At 35.3% G+C, this 14,684-nt stretch overlaps 1 non-coding gene across 1 annotated transcript; it reads left to right on the top strand.

The window, feature by feature from the left end:
• The first annotated feature begins 6,528 nt into the window (after nucleotides 1-6,528).
• Nucleotides 6,529-6,638, top strand: LOC148266314 (small nucleolar RNA R71). The gene has a single exon (XR_015818790.1). It is a non-coding gene; the product is annotated as a small nucleolar RNA R71 (small nucleolar RNA).
• The last annotated feature ends 8,046 nt before the right edge of the window (nucleotides 6,639-14,684 follow it).

The raw sequence follows: 14,684 nt of genomic DNA, 5'->3' as shown, positions 1-14,684 counted from the left end.
TCTTTTCTTTCTTTCATCATCTGCCATTCAGATTAAAGCATTTTCTGATGCTGATTGGGGCACATGTCCGGATACTAGAAGATCCCGCACTGGTTTTTATGTTTTCCTTGGGTCTTCATTAGTCTCATGGAAATCAAAGAAACAACAAGTCGTTTCTCGGTCATCTGCTAAAGCCGAATATCGCTCCATGGCCAACACTACTTGCGAAATCGTTTGGATTCTGAAGCTATTACGTGACTTAAAGGTTCAACACCAAGGCCCTGCATTACTTTACTGTGATAATTAAGCCACTCTACATATTGCTTCAAATCCAATGTATCTTGAAAGAACAAAACACATTGAACTTGATTGTCATTTTGTTCGTGAGAAGATTCAAGATGGTACCGTGAAGACGATGCACATATCCACTCGAAATCAATTGGCAGATATAATGACAAAGGCCCTTCATCTTGTGCAATTCACCAATTTGCTGAGCAAGATGGGTACAATAAATCTGTATTTTTCATCTTGAGGGGAAGTATTAAGAATAATTAATATATTTAATTGTAACCATTTTTATTTCTGTTTTTTCTTTTGCCCATTGCCCACGTACAAATGCCAGTACGTTTCTTCCTGCTGCTTTTGTTTTCTTCTGTTATAGTATTTTGCATTCTGTTTCATTTGCTGTTTTTTGTTTTCTTCTGTTATGGTACCACTGCAATGGCTATATATTGTTTCCCTGTAAGCAGCAAACATTTAATGGAATAAGCAAAATATTTTCTTATCATTTTACTTTCTCTTAGGTTCATTTTGCTCTTCCTTCTTTCTGTCAAATTTCTTATCAAAATTTTTTGCTTTTCTACTTCTTCTCTAAGTCTCTCCCAAGCTCATTGTTCAGTTCCCAGCTCGCAACTGCATTTCTGCCACTTTCGCATAAGATCTACACCAGTTCACCTCTCTCTCTCTCTCTCTCTCTTTCTCTCTCTACAGATTTATGAGGAACCTCGGCCTTTCTCTTTTTGTCTCCTCCCAGCTCCCTCTTACTGCTGCCCCTCTTTCTTTTTGTAGGTAGCAAAAGTTAGGTCTCCCTCTTCGCATGCCTCCAACTTTCTTTCTAAATGTCTTTTTCACTTCTTCAAAACGGCAGTGTTTTGGCATCTGGTTCTTTAGTTTTCAGCTCTCAAAATGGCATTGTTTTGAGTCTTGGTGCTAAGCTACTGCAGATCTGGTTTGGGCGAACTTTTTCCTCTTCTCTTCCTTTCTTTTTAGCATTTTTTCGTCATTTCTTCATCAAAGCATCTACATCACAACTTTTTATGCATTAATTGATTTTTAAGTCACATTTTTTTGAAAATTTTCTAAATTTAAGTAAAAATAATATTAAAATTATGATCAAAACATAATGCATCAAATACCATCGTACTTAAATGTTTTTTTATCCTCAAGCAAAAGACTGAGAAGAAACACTTAAAAGCACACATTTCCACCATGTTCATCTATTTAGCATGCAATATTGAAATTCTATTCATTTCTTACAATTGTTAGGCAGTTGAAAATTCAAAAAGAATGTTGCAAACCAATAAATAAACTATTAGTTCTTATACCCTTAAAAAAAATTTGCATAATTTCAACATATAAAATCCTTCTTTTAAGTCACTACTCTTGATTCATAAATTATGATTTGTTTAGTCTTACCTCTTTACTACTTCAACCAAGATAGTAAACTCAACACTAATTACTATATATATATATATTTTTTTTTTTTCATGTGAGTGCATTTTATGCTTCATCTCACACTTTTAGCCCAAACATGTTTTTACTAATGAGTGCATTTTACACTCGATTTGACCTAAAGTATTTATTGTTGTTATTATTATTCTTTTCGAGTGAGTGTGTTTTATACTCCATCTCATCCATCACATGTTAGCTTATTTGTTTTTTTTTTTACTCAAACCTTAGTTTATGAAGGACTAGCTAAAAGATAAAAATCAAACTCACAATTTCTATGTTATAAATGTAATGCCCTAGATTAGGTTCCTATGCAATTGTCCTTACGTCGATTAAGTTAAGGGAAATAATCACTAATTATTCTAATTATTATTTACAAACATATTCTATTTTCTTTTCAAAATAACTACAATCTCAGTCAAAATAAAATCTCAATTCCACCATGCTTCACTAACAATTTATGGTGAAAAGCTTAGCCCTTTAGTGTATATATAAAAAAAGATAAGATAAAGTAAAAAAATAACAATTTAAACTATAAGGACCTAATATCCCAAACTTATTGAAACAGTGTCCTCACTCTTTATGAACACATTATCCCCAAAAAAATAAAAATAAAATAGTGAAGAAGTAAAATACTCCCCTTGCATGGTGCCCGTGTAGCATGCTCCAAAAGTTATCACTAGAATTTTGCCCTGGGAGCTGTTCTAATCCAAAGCAGAAATCATCAACATTGAAAAGCATATTGGCTAGATCTTAATTAATAATCCACAAGCATTAGTGAAACAATTATAAATTAGAGAGGAGAGGTGTAAAGAAAACAAATAAATAAATAAACTAAATGAATAAGAAAAATTTAGGATTCTATCAAATGAAATTTTTTTTAAAAATGTATCTATTTGTCTAATACCATCTATATTGGGTTGTCTCCTAATCAGTGTTTTATTTATAGTTTTTAGCTCAACTTCACAGCAGATGACTCAAGTAAGGCTAGGGTGGATCTCGACATCCTAATATCCTCTTCCAGATATGCATATCTTTTTTCAATTCTTGTTCTCTTGCCCCATCCTCTTCTTAATCATTCTTTTCATTTGATTTGGTTGCTTCCTTAACATTAAGTTCTTTTTTTTTTATCTTGGTGAGCTTTTTGGATGCAAACTCATTAATTATATTAGTGTTAAAGCATTCATTAGTGTTCGAAGGAAATTTGGAGGCATGAAAAAAGTTAAAAATTACATGTTCGTCCCCAGCTTGTAATGTTAACTTACCATCCTATACATCAATTAATGTTCTGCCTATTACGAGGAAGGGTTTCTCAAATATGAGTGGAACTTCTCTATCAATGTCCATGTCCAGAATTACGAAGTTGACAGGGAATATGTAGTTATCCACCGTTACCAGCACATCCTCTATTATTCCTAAAGGGTATCTCACCAATTTAGCTGCCAGTTGTAATGACATTGTTGTGGCCTTTATCTTGTCAATTCCTAGCTTTTTAGACAAATAATAAGGTATTAAGTTAATACTAGCACCAAGATCACAAAGAGCATTTTTAAAATAAGTTAATACTAGTGAATTGTCTTTCACTTTTGGTGGCAACTTATTCTGAATGATGGCATTGCACTCTTCGATGAGCCTAATAGTCTCGTATCTTCCAAACTCCTCTTCTTTACTAGAATATCCTTAAGAAACTTCACATACTTTGGCATTTGAGTAAGAGCATAGGCAAAAAGAATATTAATATGAAGTTTCTTAAATATATTAATAAATTTAAGGAAATTTTATCTTTATTATTCTTTTTGAGGCGTTGTAGAAATGGAACAGGTGGCACATAGGGCTCGAGCACAACTTTCTTATTCTCCTCTTTTTGCTCCACCTTTTCTTTTTCAACCATTTTCTTTGTAGCTACTTCATCCTTTCTTATATCTATCAAATGTTTCCCGCTTCTCAAGGTGATCGCCATAACCTGTTCTTTTGGATTTGTCTCTGTGTTATTTGGCAGGGTACCTTGAGCTCTTCTATTAGTCATGCTTGCTAATTGACTCATCTAGATCCCCAAGTTCTTGATTGACACTTGTTGGTTTTGCAACATTAGTTGTTGATTCTGAATTTCTACTTATGTAACACCCCGCTCACCAGTGTGCTTAATTTGTATATGAAAAATTCTATTTATTCGAGCATTACAACCATACTGAAATTATTCTATTTCGTAATTTATTTTCGTGATTCCTAAATTACCAATTTTTATTTTATTTAAATTTATCTAAATTTATTTTGATTTAATTATTTAATCATCATTTAAAAAAATAAACGATTTTCAGAAAAATAGAAAATGAGAGAAAAATCACATGGGAAAATCCCGCAAGAAAGGGCTGCCCACGTGGGCACCCACGCACTGTGTGCGCACACGCGCGCGTAATAGACACAGGATGTGCGTAAAGTGTGCGCGTCATGTCATGCACAAGCGAGTCGTCGGCGCGTCACCTCGCGTGCGGACAGGTGCTACACTCTGTGCGCGTGCCATCCGCACTGCATGCCTGCGTGGATAGGCCCCTACGCGCCTGGGGCCTGTGAGCAGTAGGCCAGCATGCGCGATGCCCAGCGCGCCTAGGCCTTGCGGATGCGCAGGCTAGCTCCTACGCACGTAGTAGAGTAGCCTACGCCTATAGGCAGCCCTGTAGCACGTCGGGCGAGTGAGGCCATTATTGCCTCAGTCAGTGTGCCACCACCCACCTCGGGCGGCGTGCTACTTCTGGCACCACTGTCGATGAAGGAGGTCTTCCTCCTCTATTTTTCATGCTAAGCATCTTTTTCTCACTCTCTCTTCACCAGATTTTACCACTTGGCGCAAATCTAACGAATCTCATTTTCTATAAATAGGGGCCCTTCCTTCCCATTTTCTCCACACCTCTATTCTTCCATCTTTCAAGAATTATAGAGAGAGAGCCAAAAAGTGATCTAAAGAGAGAAGACGAGGAAGAAAAGAAGGACGATGCGGAAAAAAATTATCAAGGTTTCGGTAAGAAATGTAAAATTTTTTTGAACATCTTAAGGGGTATTTTTAGATAAAAAGAAAAAATTAAATTGATAATTTTATAATTTTGCCTTTTCCTGCATGTTTTGTATTTGTAGGCTTAATAAGTTGAATTGTTCTTGATTTCAAGTATGCTATGTGAGTGATAGACACTTGATGATTTGCATGTAATTATAATAATATGAAACCAGTAAGGGTATATGAAAAAATAAAAATAACAAAAAAAGAAAAAAAAAGTAGAACGAAGCATGAATTGTCCGAAGTATGTATCTGTATTGGCATGCATAATGTATCAAGTGTCTTATTAAACTTTTCATCTTTGAGGGGTATATATTCCCCTATTCCCATCCGGGGTATCTATTTTCTCCTCTCCCATTTGATTTGGAAAGACGTAAGAGGACCGCTTCATGTGGATAACGGTGTACCCTCTAACGAGAGTGGTGACACAAATATCTGTTAGGGATCACCTTTGTCTAAGTACTGTAGTAACTATAGAATATCTGATAGGACCACTATAGTTGGTACGACCGTGGTCATAAATCGTACCATAGTTTAGTAAGCCGAAAATGTGCCTGAGCAAATTAACGTTATCTGTATCTAATTTGGTCATTCCACGTAGGTAGTCGAAAATCTGTATCTACCTTCAAAGATGGAAGTTGTAATGACTTCGCTAAGCATGATATGAAAATCTGAGCATTTTATGATTTATTTGATTTTTTCTATTATCTGGTATGCTGTGTGTTTGTCTTGATTAAATTAACGTGATGTTTTTCCTAATAAATAAATTATTTTCATAAGGTAAGATAGGTTTACGAAGTAATCAAATGGTAAGTGTTTATGTTAAAATTATTCACCTTTAAAATCTTAAGATGTTATTCAAATATTGTTTTTCTTACTGAGCATATGGAATTCACTCTTTCCATATCCCCCCTCCGGTGGATGAGGAAGAGAATGAAGAACTACCAGTTGACCTACCCATTGAAGTTTATGTGGATCCCATGGATCCGCAAAACTTGAGTGCATGATCGTTCCCGCACTTTGATGAGTCTAATAGCATATTGAAAGAAGTGACCATCTTTTGTATTTTGACATTATATTTTTCAGCCACTTCTGGCCTCAGTTATATATATGTAATTGGAACTCATATATTTGTAAGAAATTTGTATTAATTTACTCCGCTGCATATAATTTTATCATATACTATTAATTCTATTTTCGTATCTAACACTCACATGCCTTAATTAACATTTGGGATGTCACAGTTTTAGTCTTTGTTATAAACTCTGTTGTGTTCTTGTGAATGGTTACCATCATATCTTCAAGTGATGGCTTCTTTTCTTGAGGTTAAATTCCTGAGTGAGGCTTAGTGACATTATGTTAATTCCGCCATGAAAGATTTAGATGATTTCTCATCCCAGGATTATATGGATTAGAGTATGGCTTGTATGGTGTTCTCCCCTGCCTAACTACAAAACTTACTTGCTCCACCTCATGTCCTTGAAAAGGATCTTCAAATGAACTCTGCACATGAGAATTAACAACATTAACACTATTTTAATCAATTTTTGCATTAATAGCAGTTAAACCATCAATCTTATATATTTTAATGTTTTTCTTGGGTTTATGTCTTTTGGTCAGCCATTGATAGTTGTTCATGGCTGTCTTTTCAATAGCTCATAAGCATCATTCGTAGATTTCCCCATCAAAGCAACTATAGTAGCTACATCGATTGTGATCTTGGTTTATTGGCTCAATTTGTTGTAAAAGTTTGGACCAACAACCACTTAGGCAACCCATGATGAGGACATATTCTAATCAACTCCTTGAATCGCTCCCATGCCTCATAATACAATGTCTCTCCATCCATTTGATAGAAACTTGTGACATCATTTCTCATCCTTGTCGTCTTGATTGGTGGGAAAAATTTAGCCAAAAACTTTTGAGTTAGGTCTTCCCATGTAGTAACTGTACCTGCAGGAAAAGAATGCAACCAATTCTTAGCTTTATCTCTTAAAGAAAAAGGAAAAAAATCTAAGTCTAATTGCATAATTAGAAATACTATTTTATTTAAAAGTATCACAAATTTCAAAAAAATTAAAGAGATACGCATTAGGATCATCATTTGGTAAACCCCCAAACTGAATTGAGTTTGGATCATTTAAATGTTGGTAGGTTTAATCTCAAAGTCATTAGCGTTAACATTCAATCGAACTATGTTGGATGCTCCTAAAAGTGAAGTAGTAGTAAAGTCCCTAAGTGCTCTCTTGTTATTCTCGTTCAAAACATCTCCTGCTCATCTAATTTCTTTGTGTTCATCCATCTCAACTCTTGTTTATCTTTCTGCCGCTAAATATTCTCTTCTCTTTCGATTCAGTTGTCTACAAGTCTTTTCAAAATATGGATTTATAAGAAGCAGTTTTATGTTATTCCATCAACTCATATATCAACTGAAAATAAAAAAAATAAATGACATAGTCTGCTAAAAAAAAAACAAAAAAAATAAAACAAAATTAAAAAATTGTGCTTAAATTCACCTTAATCTTGGGTAAAATGGCATTTGATTTCGCAATTGATTTAATCTATCTATAATGGTCGAACTATCCTAATCTATTTTCAGTTTCATTCCCAATATTTCCTAAGTTTATCAATTAACAGCTGGTAGCCTTTTATAATAATTATTAATTTGATTTAATTAAATATGTAATAATTTGATTAGCCCATGTTAATTCGATTATATTACTCTCGTTCAAATTGTAATTAACGCTTAATAATATATGTCTAATTGATAGAATTTTACTTCCGTTATTTTAAAATCATCAATAACAAATAAAGTTATTAGCTGACCAATTCTCTTAATCTAATTAGGTTTAATACTACTAAATTGCAAGTAGAAGAAAGTTAAAAATTAAATCACAAATTTACTTTTGATTCAGACTACATCAATTGCTCTAGTGAAGAAAAATTAGAAAGATATGGTGGACTAAGCACCAATAATCATATTTGAGAGAAATTTAAACGAATAATAATTAATAATAAATTTATAAAAAAATTCAAAAACTATCATTAAAGTTCCAAAAATTCTTAAAATTTCTATCCCGAAAATTTATGCAAATATAAATATAAATATATATATATGTATTACTTGATTAGTTTCTCTCCCTTTTTTTTTAATCTTGGATTCTCTCTCCACTAGCTTCTTTTTGTCCAAGTTTTATGCTTTTCTACTTCTCTAAGTCTCCGCCAAACTCGTCATTTGGTCCCAAGCTCGCAGCTGCATTCTTATCGCTTCCACATTAGATCTATACCCACTCGTCTCTCTCTCTCTCTCTAGATTTTTTACGAAGCTTGCCTTCTCTCTCTATAGATTTTTGACGAAGCTTGCCCTCTCTCTCTCTTCATCTCCTCCTAGCTCCCTCTCGCTACTACTATTCTTTTTCACATGCCTCTAGCTTATTTTCTGCACTTTTTCACTTCTTCAAAACGACGCCGTTTAGGCACCTGGTTCTTTAGTTTCCAACACTTAAAATGACGTCGTTTTGAGTCTTGGTGCTGGGCTGTTTCAGATCTGGGTTTGGGCCGACTTCTTCTTCTTCTCTTTTCAGCCTTTGTTCATCTTTTCTTCATCAAAGCACCCGCATCATAAAATTTTATGCATTAATTGATTTTTAACTCACATTTATTCAAAAATTCTTCTAAATTTAAGTAAAAATAATATTAAAATTATGATCAAAATATAATGCGAAAACAATTAGTATGCTTATAGGACACACTAAGAAGTACCATCGTGCAGAAAATACCCCTGCAAAATCTATCTAAGTCCACGACTAGGAGGGAAACAAATTAGGAGCCCAAAAAGTAGTAAGCGGGCTTCGACATCAATATAAAAGGAGGAGAAATCGAAAGATACTTGAGACAAGGAAGTTATTAGGTCTCACGGCTGAGGAGAGGTTCGATCCTAGAATTCCACAACAAGGTGCGCATGTGGGAAGCCTCCCATACATGGGATGCGTACGACATGGGTTTGAAGCAACTTTGGCTGAGAAGCTTTATTGTTCTTCCTTTTTCTCCATGTGATTTTATCCACAATCATATGTGATAATTGTTGCATTATTTTAGTAATATTTTTATTAGTATTTTATTGAATTTTTATCCCTTATAAAATATTTAATTAGTATTTAGATTAAGGGATTATGATAAAGTAATTTTTTTAATTATTTTATAAGTCTTCGTATTTGATTAGAAGTATTTTGATCAAATCCTATAAAAAGGCCTCCCCATGGGTTCTAGATCACAACTTTAGAAATAAATAAATCAAAGCTTTTATTTTTCTTTGAAATTAGCTCTGCTAATTTTTTAGTGTTCTTTAAGTGTCTTCAAATTAGGGAGCTTAAGTTCACTTTATTGAGTAAGGAGTCGAGATCGATTTATCGGGTAAGTCGTAGCTTCTTTCTTTATTCTTTTTATTCTATAGTTACTAGGATAAGCTCTTAATACGTTGACTGTGATTCTAGTAAGGAGGGTTGAATTTAGGTAATTAAGTTCTTGAATTGCTTAATATAGTGGGCTCATGATCGAGGTATTTTCGATTCGTGGAGTCATCCATCTCCACCCTGCGTCATTTGATATGAAAGCTTAGGCACCTTATTGAGCTTACTATATTATTTTACTTGGCAATGTGTTCTTACATAATTAGCAACTAAAACACCTCATTATTAATTCGTATTGTTTGTGTTTTACATCCCACTTGATCCTATCCAGTTCATTCTTTCAAGTGGTTGTGTGTTTGTGAAATTAGTCAAATAAAAAGAAAACTAGAAAAAAAAATCAAAGAAAATTAATTGCACCTCATGGGGCAATCTAAGTTCATCTTGTTGTATTTACAAACAAAAGAAGATTAATCACCACCAGTGTGACAAAAACTTTTAATTCATAAAAAAAAGGTTATCTCACCAAACAAGTGTGCACGAAAACTTGTTTTTTCATTGCACGAGTAAGGAAGATTAATCATGTCTATATACGTGCAAAAATTTTTGCTCCACGTTTTATCTGAAAGAATCGCGTCATTGATTCTGCATATAATTGGCATAAAAGAAACTTAATTTCTAGTAGAATGTAGCCATCATTGGGGTAATATAGCTAGGAATAGCATTCTAGATATATCCATTGTGATTGATCGAATCCCTTATGATTTAAGTCCAAAATCATTTTTTTGTGCTCAAGTTTCTATCATTCATTGTGTTTTTGTTTCGAGACACATCTAAGTAGCTACTCATTTCTAGTTCCTTAACATTTACTTAAAGCACATCAAGTTCTTCTTCTGTGTACTTAATTTTGAGCTTCGAGAAACAAGATCCCCTTTAAAATTTATCGTTATGTCTTTAAAACTAACGTGCAAGTCCTGATTAAGTGGATTTAGTTCTTGATGCTCAACTTTGTAGAAGAAGCTTTAGTGTGAGAGATTGTGATGTAAACACGAATGAAGATGAGGGAGTGAGATTTTATTTCACTAAACTTTTTCTTTGTAGCTCACTTCACCATGTCTTACCAAAGCATGAATAGTTGACTTGTTACCATGGAAGAAAGAATAATAGACATGTTCACCTAGCTAAGTGTTTAAATGGGTAACATGATTGCAAGAATGGATTTGTTAGAAAGGGGATGACACCATAGCCAAGCCCAGCGTCAAGTAGTACTGAATGAAGTTGGATCCTATGATGAAGATGAAGCCAATCATATAAGGGAATATCGCAAGGAAAAAGATGATGAGGAAGCCAATAATGAAAGAGGGTGCCACGGAAGCAGAGAAGATAGAGATCTCGACTCCTTAAAGACATAGATATCAACCTTTTAAGGGAAGAATGATGTCGGGGCCTACCTTAACTAGAAGAGGAATGTCGAATGCATTTTTGGATGCCATAGTTATAGTGAGGAAAAGAAAATCAACCTGGGTACCCTTGAATTTATTAACTATACTTCAGTATGATAGGACCAACTAGTTGCCATCCGAGAATAAGTTGGAGATGAACCTGTTTCAACATGGAGAGAATTAAGATCTATTATGAGAAAGAGGTTTGTACCATCCTATTTTGATAGAGATATGAATTGAAAGCTGCAATGCCTTACTTAAGGATCTAAGTTAGTAGAAGAGTACCATAAGGAGATGAAGGTCACAATAATCCAAGCTAGAGTCGAAGAGAGCCCGAAGCCACTATAATTCAATTTTTAGAGGACTTGAATAAGGAGATTGTGAATATCCCTAAACTACATAACTATGTTGATTTGGAAGAAATGACACATAAATCTACCAAAATTGGAAGACAGCTAAGGGTAGAGGAACTATAAAGGGGGTTGCCAGCACCGCCATTCAGTTCAATCCTAGGTGGCTTAGAAAGAACAAGACCAGGCATATTGAGGACAAAAAAGACAAACCACTTGCCACTAATCCAATAAGTAATCCTAAAGCACCTACTACCAAACTAAACATTGTGAAGTGTTTCAAGTGTTTAGGAGTTAGACATATAACATCCTAGTGTCCCAATCAACAAGCGATGATCTTACAAGATGATGGAGATATGGTCAATAGTCATGATAGTGATAGTGAGCAAGAAGATTTATCATCAGTAGCTGACAACAAGGAAAACATTGTGCAACTAGTAAAGGGGGATGTGTTTGTTATCTAGTAGGCATTGAACATATAGGTAAAGTTAGAATGTACTGGTCAGTGGGAGAACATCTTCCATTCTAGATGCATTGTCAACAAAAAGGTCTACAATGTGATCATCGATGGAGGGAGCTGCACCAATGTAGCCAACACTCTACTTATAGATAGGGCAGTGCAATCTTGGGCAAAACACCCTCAACCCTATAATTTACACTAGCTAGATGACAATAAAGAGGTCAAAGTCACTAAGTAAGTCTTAGTTCCATTTTTGATTGGTAACTAGAAGGATGAAGTATTTTGTGATGTGGTCCCTATGCAGGTAGGATATATATTATTGGGACGACCTTGATAGTATGACCGAAATAATATTTTTATTGTAATAAAATTTATTTTGTACAACATCACTCTAGTATACCGTAGTACACATAAGATTACTTAACCCAAACATTAGATTCTTTGTCTTTACAAGATGTGGTTACTAGAAATCTAGATTTGAGTGCGAATCCTTTTGAAGAAAGGGAAGATGATGTGATAAGAAGCGAAGGGAAGTTTTGTGATAAATAAGGGACACATAAGGAGGGATATTTCAATAAGGATAGGAAATAATCATGCAATAGTATGATCCAAGGATAGACTAAAAAGTAACCTCGAGCAGAAAATACCCCTGCAAAATTTGTCCAAGGCCATAACAAGGAAAGAAGCGAATCACGAGCCCAAAAAGCAATAAGCGAGCTTGGACGTCAATTTAAAAGGATGAAAATTAGGAAAATATTTGAGAGGAGGAAGTTATTGGGCCTTACAGCTAAGGAGAGGCTCGGACTTAGAATTCCACCTTGAGAGGAAGCCCAAAGCGTCATATGGGTATGGGTGCCCATTGAGTACACATATGTGAGCATGCATATGTGTAAGGAAGAGTATCCACACCCGCAAGATTTTTTCCCATGTAAAGGAGGCATGTAAGGCGTGCAGGAAGGCTTTTTCCTGCATGTTGGGTATTGCGCATATGCGGAGCAACAAGCTGCACACGCACAGAGGAACAACGCATGCGAGAAAAGTTACGTGCGTATAGGAGAAAAACACATGTGCACAACATGTGAGAGGAGATCGGGCAGGCGGACAGGGCTGTGCGCGCTGAAATGGACACGCATGCTCGCAGCAAGGTATGCATGTGGGAAGCCTCCCGTCCATGGGATGTGTGTGGCATGGGTTTGAAGTAGCTTTGGCCAAGAAGCTTTATTGTTCTCCCCTTTTCTCCATGTGATTTTATCTAATATCACAAGAGATAATTGCTGCATTATTTTAATAATATTTTTATTAGTATTTTATTGAATTTTGTTCCTTATAGAATATTTAATTAGTATTTAGATTAAGGGATTAGTATAAGGTAATTTTTTTATTATTTTCTAAGTCTTTGTATTTGATTAGAAGTATTCGAGTGAAATGTTTATAAAAAGGCCTCACCATAGGTTGTAAATCACAACTTCATAAATCAATAAATTTAAACCTTTTTCTTTTCTTTGAAATTAGCTGTGCTAATTTTTGTGTGCTCTTTAGGTATCTTAAAGTTAGGGAGCTTCCATCTGCTTCGTTGAGTAAAAAAATAAGGAGTAAGTTATCGGATAAGTCGTTGTGTCTTTCTTTATTCTTTTTATTTTCCAGTTACCTGGATAAGCTTTTAATACATTGACTGTGATTCTAGTATGGAGGATTGAATTTAGGTAATTAAGTTCTTTAAGTTCTTAATATAGTGTGTGACAACCCCTCAGTGGTTTAACGAAAACCTCGTATTATTTTCATATTTAAATTTTATTTTCAAATTTCTACGTATATTTTAATTATCTTGCAAAATGTTTGAGGAAACATAAATGTATGATTAAATTATAAAAGGGATGAAAAGAGAAACTTTTCAACAAAAATCGCATGCGAGATTCGAATCCTAAAAACCAACCCGCGCGAGCTCGTTGACGTGCCTTGTGGGCATCTGCATGCCTTGTTGGAAAATTCCCACCTGTGTGACAGGACCTGCGTATCTGTTCGCTCCTCCACTGATCGATTGTAGTTCGGACAAACCCTTACCTACCTCCATTGTAATGTGCTGCCACTTGGCATGTACCAACCATGCATGATCAACAATTTAGCCAATCATCGATTACTCTCTCTTATATGTGATCCAAAGGATCATGTTGCTCTGATCATGGATATTTAAACTCCCTTTTTGTAACACTCCGCAAATCTTCGTGCTTAATTTGTAATCAAGAAACCCCTATTTATTCAGGCTCTGAGACCACTTGAACTCTTTAAATTATTTTGTAGTTTTAATATTGCATTTCGTAAATTTAATTTGTGTTTTAAATTTATTTAAACTTATTTTGAAAATTATATTTTTATTATTTTTTCAGTGTCATTTCATTATTCTATTTAAAAATAAATAAAATTTCAGGAAAAAAGAAAGAAAAAGGGGTGGAATCCCATGAAAAAATGCCCACGCGGGCATCTCACGCCGTGAGCGCATGCTTGTGCATGGCCAGCACAGGATGTGTGCACGTCCCATTTGAGCGGGGTGCAAGGCTGGTTTGCGCGCGTGTCCCATTGCGCACAGGCTAGCGTAGCACCGTACGCCCTGTGTGCACTTCGTTTGCACAGTAGGTCGTGTGCACAGTGTGCACGCCGTTTGTGCAGTAGGCCTACATGGTAGGATTGCGTTCATGGTCCTGCGCGCAGTAAGCCTGCACACTTTAGGCCCTGTGCACGGCAGGCTAGGCCTACCACACATGACTGACTAGAAAAGCACACTGTTGCCTCGGGTAGTGTGTTGCTGCCCCCTTGGGCACCGTGCCCTGCCTTGGGCGGTGTGCGCTACTGGTTGGGTGTTGTGTTGTCGTCTTCTTGAGCGGTGTGCCATTGTCGGTGGGGAGGTGTGCCTGCATTGTTTATGCTGCCATCACGTTGCGTCACATTACTCCTTTCCCATTCAAATTTCTCTCTCCTCGCTAGATTTTTCCACTCAGCGCAAATTTAACAATCCCATTTTTTATAAATGGAGACCCTCCCTTCCCATTTCATTATCACTTTCATTTCATTTTTCATCCTTCGAGAGCCTAGAGGGAGAGGGAGTGATCTAAAGAGAGAATGAGAGGAGGAGAAGAAGAAAGGTGTAGGAAAACTTTGAGGATTTGATAAGGAATTTAGTATTTACTTTAAATGTCTTGAGGAGAATTTCTAGAGACAAAATTATGAAACTTGGAATTATGATTCTGCATGATTATGTTTAAATAAAGTAAATTT

Source organism: Carica papaya, chromosome 4 (genome assembly GCF_054855325.1).
Source record: "Carica papaya isolate Zhongbai chromosome 4, ASM5485532v1, whole genome shotgun sequence".
In the NCBI taxonomy this organism is placed as follows: Eukaryota; Viridiplantae; Streptophyta; class Magnoliopsida; order Brassicales; family Caricaceae; genus Carica; species Carica papaya.
The sequence above is the reverse complement of the archived record's forward strand: the minus strand, read 5'-3'. Positions and strand labels throughout refer to the sequence as shown.